The sequence below is a fragment of the Periplaneta americana genome, chromosome 1 (assembly GCF_040183065.1).
Source record: "Periplaneta americana isolate PAMFEO1 chromosome 1, P.americana_PAMFEO1_priV1, whole genome shotgun sequence".
In the NCBI taxonomy this organism is placed as follows: domain Eukaryota; kingdom Metazoa; phylum Arthropoda; class Insecta; order Blattodea; family Blattidae; genus Periplaneta; species Periplaneta americana.
Genome location: NC_091117.1, coordinates 175,821,828 through 175,843,540, shown reverse-complemented (window position 1 = coordinate 175,843,540; position 21,713 = coordinate 175,821,828). Strand labels below are relative to the sequence as shown.

At 36.8% G+C, this 21,713-nt stretch overlaps 1 protein-coding gene across 5 annotated transcripts in view; it reads left to right on the top strand.

Moving 5' to 3' along the window:
- The window catches only part of LOC138704526 (uncharacterized), a 196,136-nt gene that overhangs the window by 95,209 nt on the left and 79,214 nt on the right, over positions 1-21,713 (top strand). For 2 of the 5 annotated variants that reach the window (XM_069832577.1, XM_069832548.1), the window contains exon 1: positions 9,405-9,423. The exons of the other annotated variants lie outside the window; for them this stretch is intronic. The gene's annotated coding sequence lies outside the window, so the exon portion shown is untranslated. Of the gene's footprint in view, positions 1-9,404; positions 9,424-21,713 lie in introns of those variants that run through there. 5 annotated transcript variants of the gene reach the window in all.

Here is a 21,713-nt window from a genome sequence, read left to right as displayed (position 1 = left end):
TAGAGAGTCACAACAAATTTTTAAATGGATTTTCTTAATTTTCTACCAGTATTTCACCATGGTGTCCCCTTAAACCTGCTTTGTCTTAGCAATGCAATGTTACAAAACTGATTGTTTATGTTCTTAATCGTTTCTTGTGTTTACAATGCAATTTCGCGAAACTGATTTTTATGTTCTAAACCAGGGGTCGTCAGCACAGAGCACGCTGGGGCTAGCGTCTCTTACCCGCAGAAAACGCGGTGCACTAGGGTGCACTCCGTAGTTGCTAGCGGGTATGCTCTCTATCTCTCCCTGCTGCACGACGGTGTACACGGGACGGCACCGCGTACCCATTGCACATTTCAGCGAGTGCTGACGACCACTGTTCTAAACTGTTTATTGTGTAACACTGCAATGTTACGAAACTGATTCTTTATGTTCTAAGCCATTTAGCCTAACAATGCAATATCCGAATCCACTATGTTATAAATAGTTCGTTGCCTTAGCAACGCAATATCGCAAAACTGATTCTTCATGATCTAATCCTTTAGTTACATCAGCAACGCGATATGTATTGCAAAACCATTTCTCCAAGCACCAGAACTTCCTCAGTATGTTGTGTAGGAAATATCGCCATATCAAAATGTTTCTTATACGGGGGATTCCCTTCGTTTCCACGATGGTATCCGGGTCATCGGTCATTTATACAGACGTAAGAAAGAGAAAAATAGAACAGTGAGATGCCCAGACTGACGCAAGGGCGACGGAGAAGGCAAACCAGTTCTGAACCTGTCGCATACCTCAGTGATTCACACAATCGTCTTGCTCATTATATTGCCTTACAGGAAGCACACGTTCAGCCCTATGACATCCAGTGCTTTCATTTTGCTTTCACTACCATTAAAGGTTCTTTTTAACGATTTTTATGTTATTAAAATTCATTCATGATATTTAAAAAATGTAATTCGATTTCTGTCCTAGTGTTTATGGTTATGGATAATATTGCGATTGTATCAATTTAACTATAATTAATATAGAAACTCTAAAAATAATTTAGACATAATTATACAGAGGCTTATTGAAGATCTTATGAAACCACGAAGTATAGGCTTCTGTTTGTTCAGTAACATACATAGACCTACTGAGAGTAATGATGTTTGTTTTGCTTTCTCACCCATATTGTGATCTTCTTTCATGTATGTATGTACTAAGCGATTATACCAGCGAGTCAATTTAACCTAAGAATTATGCAGTGAAATGTACTAATTAAAAACCAATGAGTCTTAATATTTGAAATCAAACAGACAAAATGCCGATTTATTCCAATTAAGAGGTAACTATTTTCTCTGCAGTTAACTGACAAATGGAAGGATATCTTTCGAATTAAAGTGAAAATTATTTCTTTAAATAAATTAATAAGGCTATTATATTCAGAATTATTCTTATTTCTCACGATTTTAGTATAAGTTTTATCCTCTCCGACTACACGGGGAGGAAATGTCCCCTCTTTCTTAAAGTATTAACGGTCACTAGTTGCGTACTAGTGTGAGAAGACACAGTTGTTTATAATAACAATTTTCTTAACTGCGAAGGCACAGTTAGCTAACTTAATGATAAAATTATTCCTTTATAAAACCTACCATAAAATCAATTGGGTGTCCTCCAACAGCATCACAGAAACTCAAGTTGACTATTTTTCATTAATTAATCCCATTCTATTCCGTCTCATCCCCTTTATTTATATATTTATTTTTTATTTTTTTATGCTGGTGGAGTTAAGGTCGTAGAACCTTCTCTTACACTCCACCAGATCTTGTTATGTGTAAGTGAATTTCCACCTATGCAATTACTGCAACAAAGATCTATTTTCTGAACGATAGTATTGCTCATAATACCATTACAAATCACCATTATCTTTTCACATGTGTATCAGATTTGAATGCTGATTTTCGTATATAATTATCACAATCAATTCCTGTGACTCCTAGTAGAGAACAGGGCAAGAATAATTGACGATATGATTCGATTCCGAGCCAACTTCTTTACTTCTTTCCTGATCTTTCCAGCGTCCACTATTTCCTCTGCAATAGTTGTTCTCTAGCAGTGGTTGGTAAATATTACGTCATGTAAAATACAGCCTGGAATATACACCAAAGAGGAAGATAGGAAGGGGAGAGTAGTCAGATTCTGAATGTTTAATGAAAAGGTGATGACTAAGGGGAGGGAGACCATACCTTACCCCTCCCCCTGCTTGTGTATTAAGGGGTTAACTCACGAAATGCCAACCATTGTTCTCTAGGTTTTTCCTTGGTTGATCTCTTCTTCTGATACTTTGCGGATTTCAGTCCAGCACATATATTATGGTCTGTCCAACGCCATTTTCTCACCTTAATTTCTTCAGCAAATTAGTTTCTGGTCGGTTTCCCTCTACACATTATCATCATTTGTTATTCTGTCCACCATAATAATATTTCTAATAGTTTTCTTATATCAAATCATATTTTTTTACAGTACTCTTTTGATGCTATACAAAACTCTGACATTTCCTTTCACTACTGCTTCTTCTTCTTCTTCTTTAAAGCCCGCTTATCGATCCATCTTCTCTTGTATTCGTTATACTTTCCTTAAATAAGCTATACGAAGCTGTTTATTCAGTTTGTAGTTTGAATTAAGGCTTTACCTCGCCTTCAATTACACTTTAATTTTCTTTCTCTGGTGAATTAACTGCAAAGTACGCGTATTTGTATTTTCGAACATCCAGTCCTTTATAAGTGGTTTTTGAAGCCAAGCACCTGTTCACTTGTGTCATTGTAGATGTTCTTAACTCGGACCCATATTTCTTCTATATTATCACTTAGCGCTTGTGATTTCTACTAGATAGATAGATAGATAGATAGATAGATAGATAGATAGATAGATAGATAGATAGATAGATAGATAGATAGATAGATAGATAGATAGATAGATAGATAGATAGATAGATGGATGGATGGATGGATGGATGGATGGATGGATGGATGGATGGATGGATGGATGGATGGATGGATGGATGGATGGATGGATGGATGGATGGATGGATTGGACTGGATGGATTGGACTGGATGGATTGGATTGGATTGGATGGATTGGATTGGATTGGATTGGATGGATTGGATTGGATTGGATTGGATGGATTGGATTGGATTGGATTGGATGGATTGGATTAGATAGATAGATAGATAGATAGATAGATAGATAGATAGATAGATAGATAGATAGATAGATAGATAGATAGATAGATAGATAGATAGATAGATAGATAGATAGAGAGACAGACAGACAGACAGACAGACAGACAGACAGACAGACAGACAGACAGACAGACAGACAGACAGACAGACAGACAGACAGACAGACAGACAGACAGACAGACAGACAGACAGACAGACAGACAGACAGACAGACAGACAGACAGACAGACAGACAGACAGACAGACAGACAGACAGACAGACAGACAGACAGACAGACAGACAGACAGACAGACAGACAGACAGACAGACAGACAGATAGCTTTAAAAAGGTTTCTTAGTTCTGTGCAATTTCTTCACGTCAAATAGTTTATTCTGTTGTTTCAGTGTTTTGATAACAGCCATTCATTATGTTCAAGTCAACCAGAACTAGATGATGGTCACTCCTGGCATCTTTATTTATTTATTTGCTTATTTATTTATTTATTTATTTATTTATTTATTTATTTATTTATTTATTTATTTATTTATTTATTTATTTATTCTGGTTGAGTTAAGGCCATCAGGCCTTCTCTTCCACACCACTTCGTCACATTTATGGAAATCTAAATTTTCTGTTCACTGCTTGTGTATTTGTGACCTGGTGGAGTGTAAAAGAAGGTTCTACGGTCTTAAGTCCGCTAGTATAAAAAATAAATATATAAATAAATGGATGGGATGGGATTAATTTTTGAAAAATATAGTCAACTTGAGTTTCTGTGATGCTATCGGAGGGCACCCAATCGATTTTATGGCAGGTCTTATGAAGGAGACTTTTGTCATTAAGTTAACTAACTGTGCCTTCTCAGTTAAGAAAATTGTTATCATTATAAACAGCTGTGTCTTCTCAGTTGAGAACCCATTTCTGCATACTTGACAGTACAGACCGATTATTTAGTCCTGACAGCTCGGCGACACGAAAGAGGGGAATAATAGGAGTAGTGGGGAGAGCTACGGAGTAGAGATAAGGGCGAGCGGTCCGTAAAGAAATGCAGTGCAGCTTAACTGTACTGGAAACTCACAGCTCTACCGCACGCGTGACATTCGGTCACTCTGAATGCAGCGACTGGCTAACCCGAACACCCCTTGGCATAAAATGACTCGCCTGACCCAGGCGCACATTGTCGGCGACTGTCAGGACTAAATAATCGTACTGTACACCACTTCATCATCACTAGAAAAATGTTTTCCCTCCTGTTTTCCATTTCGATAGTAAATTCTTTCCTACTTGACTTTTCTTTTGGAATTTTAAAGCCTTCTTCACCGAAGACTTGTTAATATCTAACTTTAATACGTTAAATATAAAGCGAAATATAAACCACACATCTAACCCAAGATAGCAATGGTGTCGTTGTGAATGAAGCATAGGCCTCAATTGAATCTGACAATATTATTGCTTTAAGATTAAAACGCATTCAGATGCCATATACTACTTTGTTTCTAAGTACTTACAGTATTGCAATACTGTTCTAGGGGCGGCTTTTAGCATATATTATGCATGTTTTATTCCTCAGTTGCAAATCATACGTGCATTTCAACTTACTTGTAACCACAAGTCAAGATTTTATAGTGCATATAGACGTTATATGCATATGTAAAAGGTTAATGCATATTTAAGATTTTAGCGCATATAAAAACATATTTTGTTACTCCCTCTGTTCCAAAATATGGTATAGAAAGATGTAGTTAATTCTGTTCCAAAATATGGTATACATTTGTTAAAGTTGTCGGTAATACACTGTAACTTTAATACATCTTCTAGATATTTATTTGATAAGACAAACATAAAAATCAGGTACATTTCATTTTGTGTGATGTCAAATTAATAAAAGAAAAACAAACATTGTTTTGAGAGAGGACAATTAACATAACTGCAATAAATTACAACCCGTTTTTGCACGACTGTTGAGCCTTAGATGTTCTATTCAAAATTGACGGGTTGGTGTTACATTTTCTGAAACAGGAATACCACAGCAGGTGCCCATTTGATTTCTGTTCATAATGAACTAAGTTATTTAAATATAAGGCTAGGGCTCCACTAGCTGTATTTGACGGCTGCTGTGAGCTGCATTCTACTGCCTAGATTTTTACTGCTCCACTTGCTGTAAATTTTCTACATGTGAAAGCTGTAGTTCACCGCTCCGCTGTGCTCTGGCCCGGCTCCACTCCTGTTGTTCAGCTGAAAACAGCGTTGTGATGTTCTTTGTGTACTACAAGATCAAGCAAAAATTGCAATGAAAATGAGCACACTACAAGTATTTATCAAAGTGATTGTATGTTTGCTATTGGTTCGCTATCGTCGAAGATTGCATCAAAGAAAATGGTGGATACATCCAATATTAAGCAACAGAAAAACACGAAGGCATGTTTGCTGCAATGCATCACAAACTTAGGGAATATCCAGCTAAATTTGTTTAGATCTACCGGATGTCGGAATTTTGTTCTAGGCATATGAAGTAATTGTTCTGTATGGTTGTGAATCTTCGACTCTCACTTTGAGAGAAGAACGGAGATTAAGGGTGTTTGAGAATAAGGTTCTTAGGAAAATATTTGGGGCTAAGAGGGATGAAATTACATTAGAACGGAGAAAGTTACACAACGCAGAACTGCACGCATTGTATTCTTCACCTGACATAATTAGGAACATTAAATCCAGACGTTTGAGATGGGCAGGGCACGTAGCACGTATGGGAGAATCCAGAAATGCATATAGTGTGTTAGTTGGGAGACCGGAAGGAAAAAGACCTTTGTGGAGGCCGAGACGTAGATGGGAGGATAATATTAAAATGTATTTAAGGGAGGTGGGATATGATGATGGAGACTGGATTAGTCTTTTACAGGATAGGGACCGATGGTGGACCTATGTGAGGGCGGCAATGCACCTGCGGGTTCCTTAAAAGGCATTTGTAAGTAAGTGAGCATACCAAGTAATAATGCTCATACATAAGGGATGCTTCGCCTCATGGACAATTGGAAACAGGAGGACTACCATGGCCAGTGGAGCCAGGCTTCGGCGACAGATAACGGCACGAAAATGGAACATGTTCTATTCTCCTGGCAGTAGACCTTGGTACTGCCGCCGAAATTCTGTTAGGCGCAGTGAAATACTGCCCATATAGCCACCTACACTTGTTTTGCGTGTATTCCATTTTCAGGCAGTAGACTGCAGCTCACAGCAGCCGTCAAATACAGCTAGTGGAGCCCTAGCCTTATAGTTTGATGCACTACAGAAGATTAGAAACATTCACAACTGCACTGTCTGATAGTCCCTTCACTACTGAACAGAATACCACACCGCATTTCGTGCGCGAATGCGCAAAAATCAAACTTGTTTTGTTTGTTACTATACCATATTTTGGAAGGGAGGGAGAATTATTTTTAGCAATTTGGTGCTTAAACTAAGATTAAGATTATGGAAAATCGGAAAAATGGAATACAGAGTAAATGGAGAAATTGAAACACATTACAGTTTAGTTGTATTGTATTAATATTTTATTGCAATCTGAGAATATACAAACACTCCACTGTTGTCTGCGAATTATTGTACAAAATTCCGCTGCAATAAACAAAGCACTCTATAATTAAATGCGATGCTTACTGTATGCAAATATGTAATAGCCTACTGAATGTCATGATCGATGAAAGTTGAGATTAATCAAAACAAGTAAATCTACTATGCACATACATAATATTTTGGTAGTTGTCACAAGAACGCTGGAAGAAATATGGACCATTAACTTGCTTCATATCTTAAAATATATAAACAATAACTATGTGATAAAATGTTAAACACATTTCGCAATTTTCGAGACTTTTTCATATGTCCCTCGCAAAGCTCCTAAATTCTCTATGTCTGCCTGCAGAATTGAAGGTCAAGCAGCACCTTCATTACCGACCAGCAGGTCACAGACAGGTTTCCCCGCGAAGCGGATCCTGACGCCTATTAACTCGGTGCTTCCCCGTTCGTATTTTCTGATGTCTTCAACACACGTGGGAAAAGTTCCTTGCCCCCGCTTTCTTCGTCTTGGTTTTTGATATCACACAATCCTCCATCTTCTGTTTCTTCTTCTCCTCCTCCTCGTGCTCATTTTTCTATTTATGATCTTCCTCTTCTCCCTTTCCTTCTTTTCATCCTCTTTTTAATTTACTTCCCTTTTTGCGCTTTCTTCTCTTCCTCAGCTTCGCCTTCTATTTCTTGTTCTACTCCCATTTTTCTTCCTTCTCTCTCTCTCTCTCTTGCTTCCTATTCCTCGTCTTTGTCATTTTTTTCTTTTTACCCCTCTTCCTCTTTGTCTTCCTCTTTCCGTCTTCGCCTTTCCTCTTTCCATTTCCTATTAATTTTCTTATTCATCTTCTCCTCTCTTCCCGCTTTCTTCCTTCTCTATATTCTCCATTTTTCTTCATTTTTATACTATTCTCTTCATTCTACAGGGTGTTTCAGAAATACTTTGGTCCACACCTGTGGAGTAACGGTTAGCGCGTCTGGCCGCGAAACCAAGTAGCCCGGGTTCGATTCTCGGTCGGGAAAAGTTACCTGGTTGAGGGTTTTCTGGGATATTCCCTCAACCCAATATGAGCAAATGCTGGGTAACTATCGGTAATGGACCCAGGACTTATTTCACCGGCATTATCACCTTCATCTCATTCAGACGCTAAATAACCTAAGATGTTGATAAAGCGCCGTAAAATAACCTACTAAAAGAAAAAAGAAATGCTTTGACAAACCTTGGAGGCATGTTCCTCACAACAAAACAAGAAAAAAAGTTCATATAAACATAGGTCCGAAAATCCTTAGTTTTTTAGTTATTAACATAATGAAACAGCTGTTAGATATTGTCAGCTTGGTAGCAATTGTTGTAACTTCAATCAATTCAGAAACTCATAGCAATAAAAGTGAAAGCAAGAGGAGAACATTTTGAACATTCGTTCAAACATAGGTTTTCTATTGATTTATAAGTGTACCCTATATACTAGTAGTCAGAAAGTACCGGAACTTCGGGTGACAACGCCATGCTCTATAGGCAACTTCTCTGCCTTGTCCGTGTGGTATGTGACTACTCTCCAGGCGTATAGACTCAATCAGAATTTGGTCTAAAAATGTCTAAAGATGGACTGCAGGAATGTTTCGAGAAGTGGTATGGACGCTGACAGATGTGTGTCACTGCCCAGGGGACGTAATTTGAAGGCGGTGTTGTGTAAATGGTTATAGCCTATGTCATCTGTAACAAAGATATCTGTCTGCAGACCGATTGTTTAGTCCGGACAGCTCGGCGATGCGAAAGAGAGGAAGTGATAGGAATAGTGGGGTGAGCTCCGGAGTAGAGATAAGGGTGAGCGGTAAAGGATTGCAATACAGCTTAACTGCACTAGAAACATAACGCTCTACCGCAAGCATGACATCCGATCGCTCCTAAGGCAAGCGAGTAACTAACCCAAACACCCCTTGGCGTAACTAAATGGACTCGCCTGACTCAGGCGCACATAGCCGGCGACTATCAGGACTAAATAATCGTACTGTACACATGTTCACACTTAGTCTATACACCTGGAGAATAGATCACATACCACACGGATAAGGCAGAGAAGTTGCCTACAGAGCATGGTGTTGCCACCCGAAGTTCCGGTACTTTCTGACTCTACTACGGAGGCTTACACTGCAGCCTGAGGCTTATTGTGCTTACCACTCCTATTCTGTGCCGAACGGTCGCGCTCTTGTACACGTAGCTACAGCACGCCGCACAGCGAACTTAACCCGGGCTTTTGTATGGATTATGATTATAATTATGTGGATTAATGATGGCGAAATGGGTCCGAGATCCAACGCCGGAAAAATCCCAACTAGGATTTGAACCCGGGCCCGTTCGTTTCACGGCCAGATGCGCTAACCGTTACTCCACAGCGGTGGACTTGTATTCATATTACAATGCAAAGCAATTTACTGCGAAGCTTTCTTCTCAAACCAACCTAGAACATTCGTGTTACGTAAGCAGCGTTATACATTTTGCTACCTCATACACCATGCGTATTGTAGGAGGCTGCGGTTGTTGACAAGGCAATGTTTGCAGATCGTTAGATAAGCGAGTTGCTCTCAGCCCCTCAATAGTGACAAGTGACGCTGTCAGCAGCCTTCACCTTGACGACTGCGTCGCGCCACGCACATTGTTGCGGCTAGACAAGGTAACAAGACATCTTAACATGCAGTTCGCGCTGTAACTTAACATAATTATTTCAAGTGTCGTTGACTGTTTATAGAAACAAGTAATTGTACGGTGTCACAAGGTGAGATTAATTGGTGTGTGCTAACAGTAGTGCTTGAATTATTTCAAAATATGACGAAATTCAACGGGTTTTCCCGTCTCTAGAATTAACGACAAACAATATATATCTGGGAGATAGTTCATTACACAGAATTAACTGAAATTTCTTCCTAAAATGCTATTAAAACGTTAGATGTACGGAAGTACCTTATACAGTATTAGCACAATCTAATATATACAGTCACGAAGCTTCAATTGATGAGGGTACTAGGAACAATAGACTGCGCCGGTACTGTTTCACATTGTGTGTGATGAGGCAATAGTAGCAATCTTAGTGGTTAACAACTATCTATGGATGCGTATTCCCTACGTATTGAGCGTCGTGGCTGTATATACTAGACTGTGGTATTAGGTTGATGCATAAATTCGAAGCCTTATTTTATTTATTTTTTTTATTTTAGTAGGTTCTTTTACGACGCTTTATCAGCATCTTAGGTTATTTAGCGTCTGAATGAGATGAAGTTAATAATGCCGATGAAATGAGTCCGAGGTTCAGCACCGATAGTTACCCAGCATTTGCTCATATTGGGATGAGGGAAAACCCCGGAAAAACCTCAACCAGGTAGCTTGTCCCGTCCGGGAATCGAACCCGGGCCACCTGGTTTCGCGACCAGACGCACTAATCGTTACTCCACAGGTGTGGACTCGTAGCCTTATTAAATTGATAAATATGAACGGGTACAGCATATATCTCAAAACGGATTCAACAGTAGGCTTACTTGTCACAACCCAATTTGTTGGTAAAATTTTTTACATTTTCAATAATTCTATCTTTAAGGAAGCAACAATTTATTTCAATTCTATCTGATTTTTGAGCGACTGATGATACAGAGAATTTAACTTACTCATAAGGATATTGAAATCATTTATCACAACGCCGGTGGCTCACAATAAATGATCCTGTAAGCTCTTTCAGATTTACGAACATACATTGTATGTAACTTCCGTGGATGGTAAATATTTAGAGAAATTGCATTCGAACAGTTTGAAATGTTCCATCGGAAAAAAAAATATGTCATTTGCTGGAAGTATTCTGATATTTTTAACATACTAAATATTTTTAGTGCCCAATTTGGTAGTTTTTACTATTACAAAACAGAAATTGCTGATTTGACCTAGTCATGGAAAATTTATAGTTCCTTCTTCCATAGTTCGTTATGTTACAGGTCTTCCTTGCTCTGTTTTGTTCAAGATTTGTCATTCGTTTGATCGAATTTCTGTCTGGAATATCAACAAGAACGTGTTCATGATCGTTACCTTTCATTTCTTTTATCATAATTTTGCTGGACGTTATATTATGGGAGCCTCTAGCCTCTAGTGTTTTATTCTTGACACATTATTTTACCTAATTCATGCTCGCATTGCCCAGAGGATGTAGGCCTATATGCAAAGCCGGGTATTTATGGCGATCGCGAAAATCACGAGATAATAGATATGCAACAGATTTTTACTAATCTTTACGAATTAAATGAATCTCATTAATAATATGCGGATAAAACAATCGCGACAAATCGCGAAATAGAGTTCTAATAGCGAAATATAAAACAATTCGCGAATTATTAGTCTACTATTGCGTCTTTTTATAGCGAATTTCGTATTCTGAGTTCTTTTCGTTTTTTTTTCACTTGAATTTGTTATATATCCAAGTAGGCTACATTACATGGTATTCCAGGTGTTCTGATTACATAAGTGAACTCAAAAGACGGAGAATTCAATATTTTTCTAATAATTTGAAAGTGTTAATTTGAGGGCTGCAAGTTTTTTTTCGTTTTTAATGAATGTGTGTTAAATACAATTTCAATCCAACAAATATCTTCTGTTGGTCATAGCACACTTTTACCAGAATCCAACGAATCTTCAATGTTAATTATTTGGAAAGTAATATTCATACTGACTTAATAATCCAGTTCCAAAATACAGTAATTGTATTTTCCAAAATTTACATTAATCTCCGCCAAGAGTACAAATCATCTCCAACAATCTCTGCCGACACCAATATTAAAAAACACAGATGATAAAATTAATCTTCATAAATACCTGACTGCCTATATGTGACCCCACATTACATTTATATTAGACCTATGTTATTTTCTATGTCGGTATTGGTTATGCATCGTGCATTGAAAGTTTCACTATTCTCGCATCTTCAATATGATTCCTATTGTATGCAGGGCCGGATATAGGTATAGTGCCGCCCCTAGGCAGTGCTAGAATTTACCGCCCTCAACTCTCACAAATAGTTTATGAGCAGCTATTATACAGGTCATCTTTAGTCGAAATCAGTTTTAAATAAAATGTTACAATTCAGAAAACAATGAACTACTGGATCAAAATACATGCATCTTACTTGTGAATTATAAAGATTTCCTTCGCACTTTCTTCACAGAGAAAGCATTGATGATGTCATCAAAGTCGATCTAACGAAGCACATCAGACTCGATGCAATGAAATATATTCAAAATTATTCATCGTTGAAACAAAATTGATTTGTGAAAGGCAGGCTGTGGTTTATTTTTAAGCATTGGTTTTGTTGGTGGTGTAATTATTACGAGTATTTCTTACTTCAATAGGAAGTATAAAGTAAATTGAAAAATAAACTCCAACTCTTTGCAGAATAATCCTTTCATATCGAATTATATAGTGCACATGCTGGAAGGTGATTAAATAGTGTTGTTGACGATATTGTATTGGAACTGTAACTGAGAGTTGTGGTTACTATTCATAATAAATACACATCCAATTTGATTTTCAACATTGTATTCTTGTTTATACAAGCAGTTAAATTTAAGCAGTTGATAATATAATAACGTGATACCGGCATTGCAATATAACTATGCAGCACACGTTCCTTTTACTCTCGCCACGACAACGACAATACGATAACAAAACAATATTCAACTTCCACAAGGTGTTCACGAACAAACTTAAGGAAAGATTTATAAACATGTGTTTTAAAATCAAATTTCACTGTAAAATGAAAATAAAAAAAGAAGAGAGAAAAAATGTCGCCTCCTGGAAATTGCCGCCCTAGGCAACTGCCTAGTTTGCCTAGGCCTAAATCCGGCACTGATTATATGAGTGATGTTGGCAATAAAGTGCCTCTCTCATCAGTATGAGCCGATTTCTTTCTGAGAATTTTCCTTAGCATGCTATAGGTTCTTAAAGCTTTAACATGAATGAACATCAAAATTTTTTCTTCAGTTTTCTTCACTACCATAGTCACGTTAGTACAGAAGTTGTTTTTTAAATATTTTTCATTATCGTGGTTACGTTAGTACCAAAAACGTTCCTGTAGATTTTTTACTACCATGGTTACATTAGTATCAAGTACATTCCTGTAGTTTTATTCTCTACTATGTTTACTCCATAACCAACATTTTTCCTTTAGTTTTGTTCACTACCATGGTTATGTATCACAATTTTCTCTCGATTAGTTTTGTTTGGTACCATGGTTACGTTAGAACCAAACATTTGGCTTTAATTTTATTTAGGGCCATGGTTACGTTAGTAACACAATTTTTCGTCATTGTTCTGTAGACTATACACTTTTAACACTTATATATTCAGATTTACTTTTATCTTCTTAATTTTAATATGAGGAAATTACCTCGCTCACTAGACTTCGGACAATGTCACTTCGAAACTAGTCAGCCATGTAATTTCCTCATATTAACACAGTAAAGCCTTGGTTTTTCAGACCCTACACATGCGACGTGCGAGGTGTGAGGTCCGCCTCGCACAATCCGGACTACACGAGAGATAATGAGTGGTTTCTATAACTGCGAGGTACGCAGATCTCGCATCTCACAGTTATAGAAGCCACTCACTATCTCTCGTGTAGTCCGGATTGTGCGAGGCGGGCCTCACACCTCGCACGTCGCATGCGTCGGTTCAGAAAAACCAAAACTTTAAGAAGATAAAAAGTTAATCTTTAAAAACGTTTCGTTTAATTTTGTCCACTACATTGATTACTTTAAAAACAAAATAATTTTTCGATTAGTTTTGTCCACTACCTTGCTTACATTAGTAATAACATTTTTTTTTTTCAGTTCTGTCCACTACCATGGGTACATTACAGGCATTGTAGCATTTAAAATTCATTATTTTTTTATTAAGATTTATAGACGAAAAGATGTCCACGAATATAATGTTTTCCATTATAAATTGTTTTAACAGAGTATTACTTGATTTCAGCCATCTGATGATTCACTCGACTGAATAAATTACTGGACAAAAATTCATTATGAACTATAATATATATTCGATCAAAGAGTTTTGAACCTTCGCGTATTTGAGGAATAATGTTGAACTAAATTGCAATTGAACGAAGCTGATTGGATTGAAAACGTGCAGTAGAACATAATTGTTTCTTAATTAGCTAACCAAATTTCAATTCAGGAATCCGCCCCTGAGCACGAGTTCTACTCTTTCAGGGGCGAGCTAAAGTTTTTCTGTATATACTATATTTTATGTTACAATTATTAGCAAAATAATAAATAAATAAATAAATAAATGAATAAATAAATAAATAAATAAATAAATAAATAAATAAATAAATAAATAAATAAATAAATAAATAAATATCTTTAAATTAATTTTAAACTACTAAACAAGAAACATTACTACTATAGATTAATGTTCACTACAAGTGATACGTTTGAATCATGTTTTAACAAAGCTTTCGTCCGCCACAAGCTGATTGATTAGGTTAATTTTATGAAAAGTAAATTTCAGTAATAAATTTTATAAACTACCCGGGAAAAATTAATTGACGCAATATTTTTGACAAAAGTTATGTAGGCTAGTATTCTTCTCAACATATTGAGGCATCCCACAATATTGTTTCTTACAAAACAAAGGCGCATCGAATTAGGGTTCTCCTATTTCTTATTCTTTTTTTTTTACATGTATTTACATTTAACATTGCATTTTTTACAGAATGATATTTTCTTACAAAGTGGCATTAATGAATTTCTTGTTTTGTGTGTGTGTTTTTTTAAATATATTTTTAATGGTTAACGAGAATTCCGCAACTTCTTTTCACAAAACGAAATAGAACCTATCATTTTTGTGAGCCGTAATGGAATCTGTCACTTTTCATAAACCGGAAAGCCATTCCATTTTGTCCCAGTCCGACCCAAGTATTAGCTCATACTCAGAAAGAGTAGCTCTATTCTGTGAATTGTGATAATGATACTGATAATGATAATATGGTGATATTAAACACCCCTAGTCATGACAAATGTCATTCAAGATTAGGTTTGATTCCTGGCGGCGAAGTGGATTTTTTCATTAATTAGAGATTGGGCCTGCATTCCATGTCTTATGTTCTTGGGAAGCGTCAGCACTTTGAATTGGGAGGAAGCAGACAGAGAGACAAACCTTGATCCGGAAAGCTTCTTTCCTCCTTTGTGCCTCGTATTATTCAAATTATAGACTTATATGCTCTTATAGGTTTGCCTCTTCTTTCCTCGTTTCAAAGTACAGAACGAAACTACATATGAGCTATTCCATCTCAAATCGACCGAAATATAGAGAAAATTGACCTTACAATTTCTAAATACAATGAAACTTTTTTATGTAGAGAACTGTGATACAATGCTTTGTGCAAAGTTTGAGGCATCAGAACTTCATAGTGTTTAAATTAAAAGTGTTTAAATTTATCGTATTTTCATAAAATTTGCAACTTTAAACTGTTGTAGCTCCTAAACCCTTTCACCCAATGATCAAAATCATGGTTTATTTTGATGGTGAGAAATTAAAGTTTATATTGACATATAAACAAATTTTCTTACTTTTTATGGAAATGGAGAAATTTAGATTTTTCCTCATTAAGACGCCTTTGGCTAGGAAAAAATATTTTAAAAATATATAGTTAGATTCCGCATAAACATATTTTTTACTGATGGTATGTTAATAAGGAAGTATTGAAAATATCAAATAAAGAAAATAAATAGTACGCGCGTGAGCTAACCAACTGACTGTGAGACGGGAGCTAGTCGAGACAAGCAAGGCCAGGAGACAAACACGTGATGTTTCGTCTAGTAGCGCATAGCTGGGCTAGCTTTATCATAAGTTTTCATAAACTCAGGAGTAAAATGACGTCCAACGCTCGTTTATCATCATCTCTCGGCCAGTGCGTGCGGTACTGCGCCGTTCAAGTCTAGGCGTGTGAAAATAATTTATTTAATACCCTCGAAACTTATTGCCGTACCACTAAGCAAACAATGCCAAGTTCCTTTTAATAATGCAAGGTTTTTTCTCAATATTTTTTTACATTTTTACAAATGAGCAAAAAGCCTAAAAGTAAGTAAAATCAGATTATCTGTCTCTCTGTAGACAATAAAAAATAAGGATTACTTCTTATCATAACCTACCAAATATCAGCTTCAAAATGAGCTCTCGTTCAATGTTCTACAGTAAATGGTTCCAGAGTTCTGAGCGCTGATAGAGGCTTGTTTTTCTAAAATACGCTAAATTTGTCGCTCAACAGTACGAAAACCGTTTGACTTTCGATAGTATATTTTTGCAAATGCACTCTCCTCAGCACCTTCTATAAATAGGGAAAAAATTAGAGTATAAAAAATGCGAGGTTTTTTACTGATCGATTTCATATGGAATTGCCCATATACAGAAGTAACACATACGTATTAATGCTATTAAATATTATTTAATATACAATTCTAAACTCCTCTGATCATTTAGAGAGCACTATTCATAATAATATAATACTGAAGAGGTATGACACTATGGAAAACTCTATTAACGAAATAAATTCATATAAGGTTGTCCAAATGAAACTGGCCATCACTAACAGAAAGAAATTAATCTTACTGCTTAATACTCATCACAGTTGCTAACACACTTCTCTCACTGTGACATCAGGTGACAGATATCGGCTTCATAGAATCCCTGTGGCCTAGAGATGAACCAGTATTTAACAGTATTTTGCACCTCTTTCTCCGATGAAAATGTGGTTCCCTTCAGCCTTTTCTTCAAATCTCCAAAAATGAAGAGTCCACTGCAAGAATTATGGATGTCATTTGGAATACATTTTGCAGGAGAAGCAATTGAAAGTTTGAAATGCTTAGCGCTCAAAGCTTAACTGTGATTTTCCGATCATTACTGGACAATGACTATCAGCGTTGATGCCATATAACTCACTCTGTACATTCTATATGTCTTAAGCTATGCATTGACAGTTTGGCTTCATTTTCGCCAAGAAAGTGACATCCATCGTTCTTGCAGTGGACTCTTCAAATATGGAAATCGTATGGAGATAAGTCTGGGCTGTAAGGGGGGTGTGGTAGTGTTTCCCAGGAAAACTCATCGTCCCTTGTAGGTCTGACAGTATGAGCTCGAGCATTGTGATAGAGTAAAATCACTCTTCTTGTCAAAAGGCATGGGCGTTTATTCTTCAGATTTTGTCTAGATGGCCGAATGTGTCTGTGTAACTCTGAACATTTAATTTGTCCACAGAAATATATCTCGATAATTAAAAAAAAAAAAAAAATAGAAGAAGAAGATATGACTTTCCCAACAATTACTTGAGCCTTTTAGGGCGAGGAGATCCAGTGTGATCCCATTCCATGCTAGACTCTTGATAAAATATCCGTAGTCTATTCATAAACGCCTTGGATCTGAACAGTTGGCTTGAAGCCCGTTTGTTACGTTCTACTGGAGCACGGTGATTCCGGTGATGCGAGGTCGGTGGTCCATTATGAATAGCAGAAACCCGATCTTGACGTCACAATACGGAAGCCTCAAGGTGAACGGGAAGATCGTAATGTCAAGGTCGAAGCTCAACTACTGTATTCGCCTCCTTTCTTTCTTTCTTTCTTTGTTCTTTCGCTATTCCTTCCTTTCCTTCTCCCTTTCCCTTGTTCTTTTTACTATCTTCTTCGTAACATTCTTCTCATTTTTCGTTTGTTCATTTTTCTTCCTTCCTCTCTTTCTCTCTATTTTTTTGTCTTTTTCCCTATCTTTTTCGTACTATTCTTCCCATTTTTCTTTCGTTCTATTTTCCATCCTTTCTCCCTGTCTCTTTCTTTTTCGTAAGCTTACTTTTATTTCGTTCTTTTTCCCATCCTTCCTCTCTGTCTCTTTCTCTTTTCTTTTTACCTATCTTTTTCGTAAGCTTACTTTTCTTTCCACTTTTCTTTCGTTCTTTTTTCCATCCTTCCTCTCTGTCTCTTTCTCTTTTCTTTTTAACTATATTTTTCGTACTATTCTTTCCACATTTTCGTTTTTTTTCATCCTTTCTCTCTGTGTCTTTCTTTTTACCTATATTTTTTGTGCTATTCTTCCCACATTTTCGTTTTTTCCCATCCTTCCTCTCTGTCTCTTTCTTTTTACCTATCTTTTTCGTGCTATTCTTCCCACTTACCTTCTGATTGAGGTTCTGGCTGATGTGTACATCAATTATCAGGCAGAACAGCTCACTTGACAATATTTCAGAGGAAAAACAATTGTTTGTGTGCATCTGAAGTCTGACTAGCGTAATATGTAGTTAGTCGGCGATGTATGCAATGAAGGGGGAAAGAACTGGCCACCCTACCCCATTATCTCGTGGCCTAGTTGCCTCATAAGTGATGCCTTCTGGTATCACTTGTGAGGTTCAGATCTGTCTTCGGACAGTTGACTGAACAACAACAACAAAAACAACTACTTCCCACTTCTCTTTCGTTCTGTTTTCCATCCTTCCTCTCGGTCTCTTTCTCTTTTCACCTATTTTTTGTATTATTCTTTCCACTTTTTATTCATTCTTTTTCCTATCGTCCCTCTCTATTTTTTCTTTCTTTTTCCCCTTTATTTTTCCCAATTGCCGTTCGTTCCTCTTTCTTTTTTTCTGCCCTTCCCCCTATCTTCTTCGTACTATTCTTCTCATTTTTCATTCATTCATTCTTATCTTCTTCTTTTTTTTTCTTTTTTTTTTTGTTCTTTCGTAGGTACTTTCTTATTTGTCTTCTTTTCTTCTTTCTTATATTCTTGTTTATTTCATTCCCACTTCTGCCATTTCTTTCTGGTCTTCATTGTCCTCTCTCTTTTCATTATATTCTTTTTTTCTTCATTTTTTCTTCTTCACTCCTACTATCTTTCTTTTCTACTCCTTTCCTCAGTTTGAATCTTTTTCACTTCCCTTTCTATTTCCTTTTTCTATTCTTTTTTACATTTCTTCTATCGTTCCTTCCTATATTTCTTATTTCCCATTTCCATTCATTCATTCATTGGACCATTCTTTATATTAGCCTATATGTTTTCCTTGTTTAACTTATTTATAATTACGTTACGAAATTTTTATAACTAAGATATTTTGTTTCAAGATTTGTATGAATAAGAGAGAAATGTGTGGGAGCTCATAAAGTGAAATGAGGTAGTCTCATAATCGCAATTAGACTTCGACTGTTCGATCGACCTCTGTAGGATCGAACTCCTATTGTCGGTGTCATGAAATTCTGACTCGCCACTGGAACAAGAAGAGTAACAAGATGTTGTCGGAATGTATGGCGTAACAACCACGTTATCGATTTATTATTTGTTCATTATTAACGTTGTAACGTCATTGTTGATCTGTATCCATGTTGCGTCACTAACAAAGGTCAGAAAATCCACCCACTTGGCATGATGGTTTGCGAGTGAGGTAATATTTATACATGGACATGTAAATGCCAGGCAATCATACGCTTTCAATTAGAAATACGCAAATATGTTGCAACTTCTTGCAGGAAAGTAACAGATCTTCCTTCATGGTGTTGACTTACCACGCTCCCTTCATAACGACATATTCTATTAGAACGATCTGACGTATATGGTTTCATATGACATTACTTCCTCACCGACGACTTATTTCAGAAAGCGTATTCGATTTACACGTCGGATAGCTTAGTTGGTATAACAACTGTCTGCAGCGTGGAAAATCCCGAGCGGTGGCGGTTTTTTTTATAGATGCCAAAACTTCCAGAATGACACCGGAGTACACTCAGTGTCGTGTCAAATTGAGTACCGGATCTTTCTGGGGAATGAAAGGCAGTTGCGGAATAGTGCCAACCACACCACCTCATTCTAGTGCCAAGGTCATGAAAGCATGGATCCTTATTCCATGCCCCCCATTGCGCCTTCATAACATGCTAAGGAAATACCTGTACCTTTATCTTTAACATAAAGTTGCGTTAAAACAGAATCTGTCATGCAACGTGAACCACTGAAGATAGAGTTTGTGAAAATAGTTATTGTTCGTTCCCCCCCCCCCCCGAAGTACCGGAGCGACCACCTGAAGAAAGAACTGTGATGTCGATTCTCAGACGTTTTTTCCGAATTCACTTTTCGGGATATCATTTTTTTTTTTTTTCCAAAAATCAAATATTCCGAATTTAATAATTCTAGATATCAGTTTCCGAAATCATTAATTCCGAAACGTGTTGTTTCCGAATACATTTTTTAACAAAATTAATAATTTTATTTTCAGTAAGAAGTTATAGCCGATGGAGCGAAAATACTCAAGTCGTCTATTTTCATTTTCAAATTTTTCATACTGAAGTATTACTGATCTCTTTCTTGCATTGTTATCTGAATTGGGCTTTTCATTAAGAGTTTCAAATTTTCTCGAGTGCCGAACATTATCACACGATTTTCGCGATCTTCTCTAGGTTAGAATAGTACAAATGAAATCTTACGCTTTGCAGAACTGCTCTTCTGTACATTTCGGCTTAGGCTCGAGTTTCTCAAAAGAAGTGGGGTCTACATGTTTACCACATCGTTTTTCTCTTCTGAGACCCTTTTTTTTAAATTCCCTCTCTCAAGGAGAAGGCTAATGAAACCACAAGAAACCACGTGAAGTCGTTTCTAAGAATTTTACCTGTGGCAGTTTAAGATGCTTTTCGGCAATTTACTTTCAATTTTTCACCCATCCATTTAGATCCAACGCACATGCAGAAACCACAACTACTATTTCTCTTGTCATTCCTCTCACTGCTTTCTTTTTCGTCTTTTCTTCTTTTCCTTCCTATCGTTCTTTTTCTCTTCTCTTTCTTCTTCTCTTCCAAACAAACGCTATACTGGAGAATTAGCACGGTCACTTTGAACCGTGCCGTTACGTTTACCACCAAATTTAAGTAAATACACAATGTCACCAACATAAGAACATGACGTTGGTGTGTGGCGTAGTTGGCGGGAGAAATTTTTTCTCTCTCTGTCTACCTCCTTCGTTCTGAACATTATTGAGAGATAGCACCACTGTTAGCGACGATGTGTATTTGCGTAAATATTGCGAGTAAATTATGACGAGTGCCTTAGATGAGAGGCTCGGGACAGAAACAGTTTTGCTGTAGCGCATGTGCGGACCTCTCATGCAGTGGGAGCGTGATCCTTACTTGAATTTATTTTTGCGTGTACTTGCAGATTAAATGATTGAGATCCCTTCTTGCTCCGGTTACAGGCCTTGCATTTACGAAGGTTATGTTATGTTAGGTTAGCTTAGATTAGCTTAGCTTAGGTTAGGTTAGATTAGCTTTGGTTAAGTTAGGTTAGTTTTGGTTAGGTTAGCTTAGCTTTGATTAGGTTAGGTTAGGTTAGCTTTGGTTAGGTTAGGTTAGCTTTGGTTAGGTTAGCTTGATTTGATTCGTCCATGTAGTAGTTAAAATTATATAATATGACAGTTTTTGATTCGTAATATTGTTAAAAAATAATAGGCCTATAATGAAAGCGGTGAATAATTTCATGGTCCTTAAATTTTTTTTTCGTAAAAGGCTAGGTATTTTTCTATAGGCCAGAAATAAAACAGCAACGCTGTCATAATTACGTACTTTTCGCTTTGGCGAACATTAACCGGAAATTTACTTTCCGTCATTTTAATTGTATTCCGTGAAACACACCTTTTTCCTGTTAATTTCCTTGTGATAACCTAGTTTATTATCTTATTACATCTTCATTTTCTTTTAATGCATTCAAAAAACCGCCGTTGTACTACATAAAACCTTGAACTTGACTAATGGAGTGAATTATTTAAGAATATAGTCGCGAATTTGACTACCACCATTTCGATTATATTTTGTTTGATACGGCTCGGTACGGCCCGGTGACTAGTGGCCAGCGAGTAGAGTCGACTATCGATATTGGTCTGCCGTGCGTATTATCCAGTTGTTCCCAAACAAA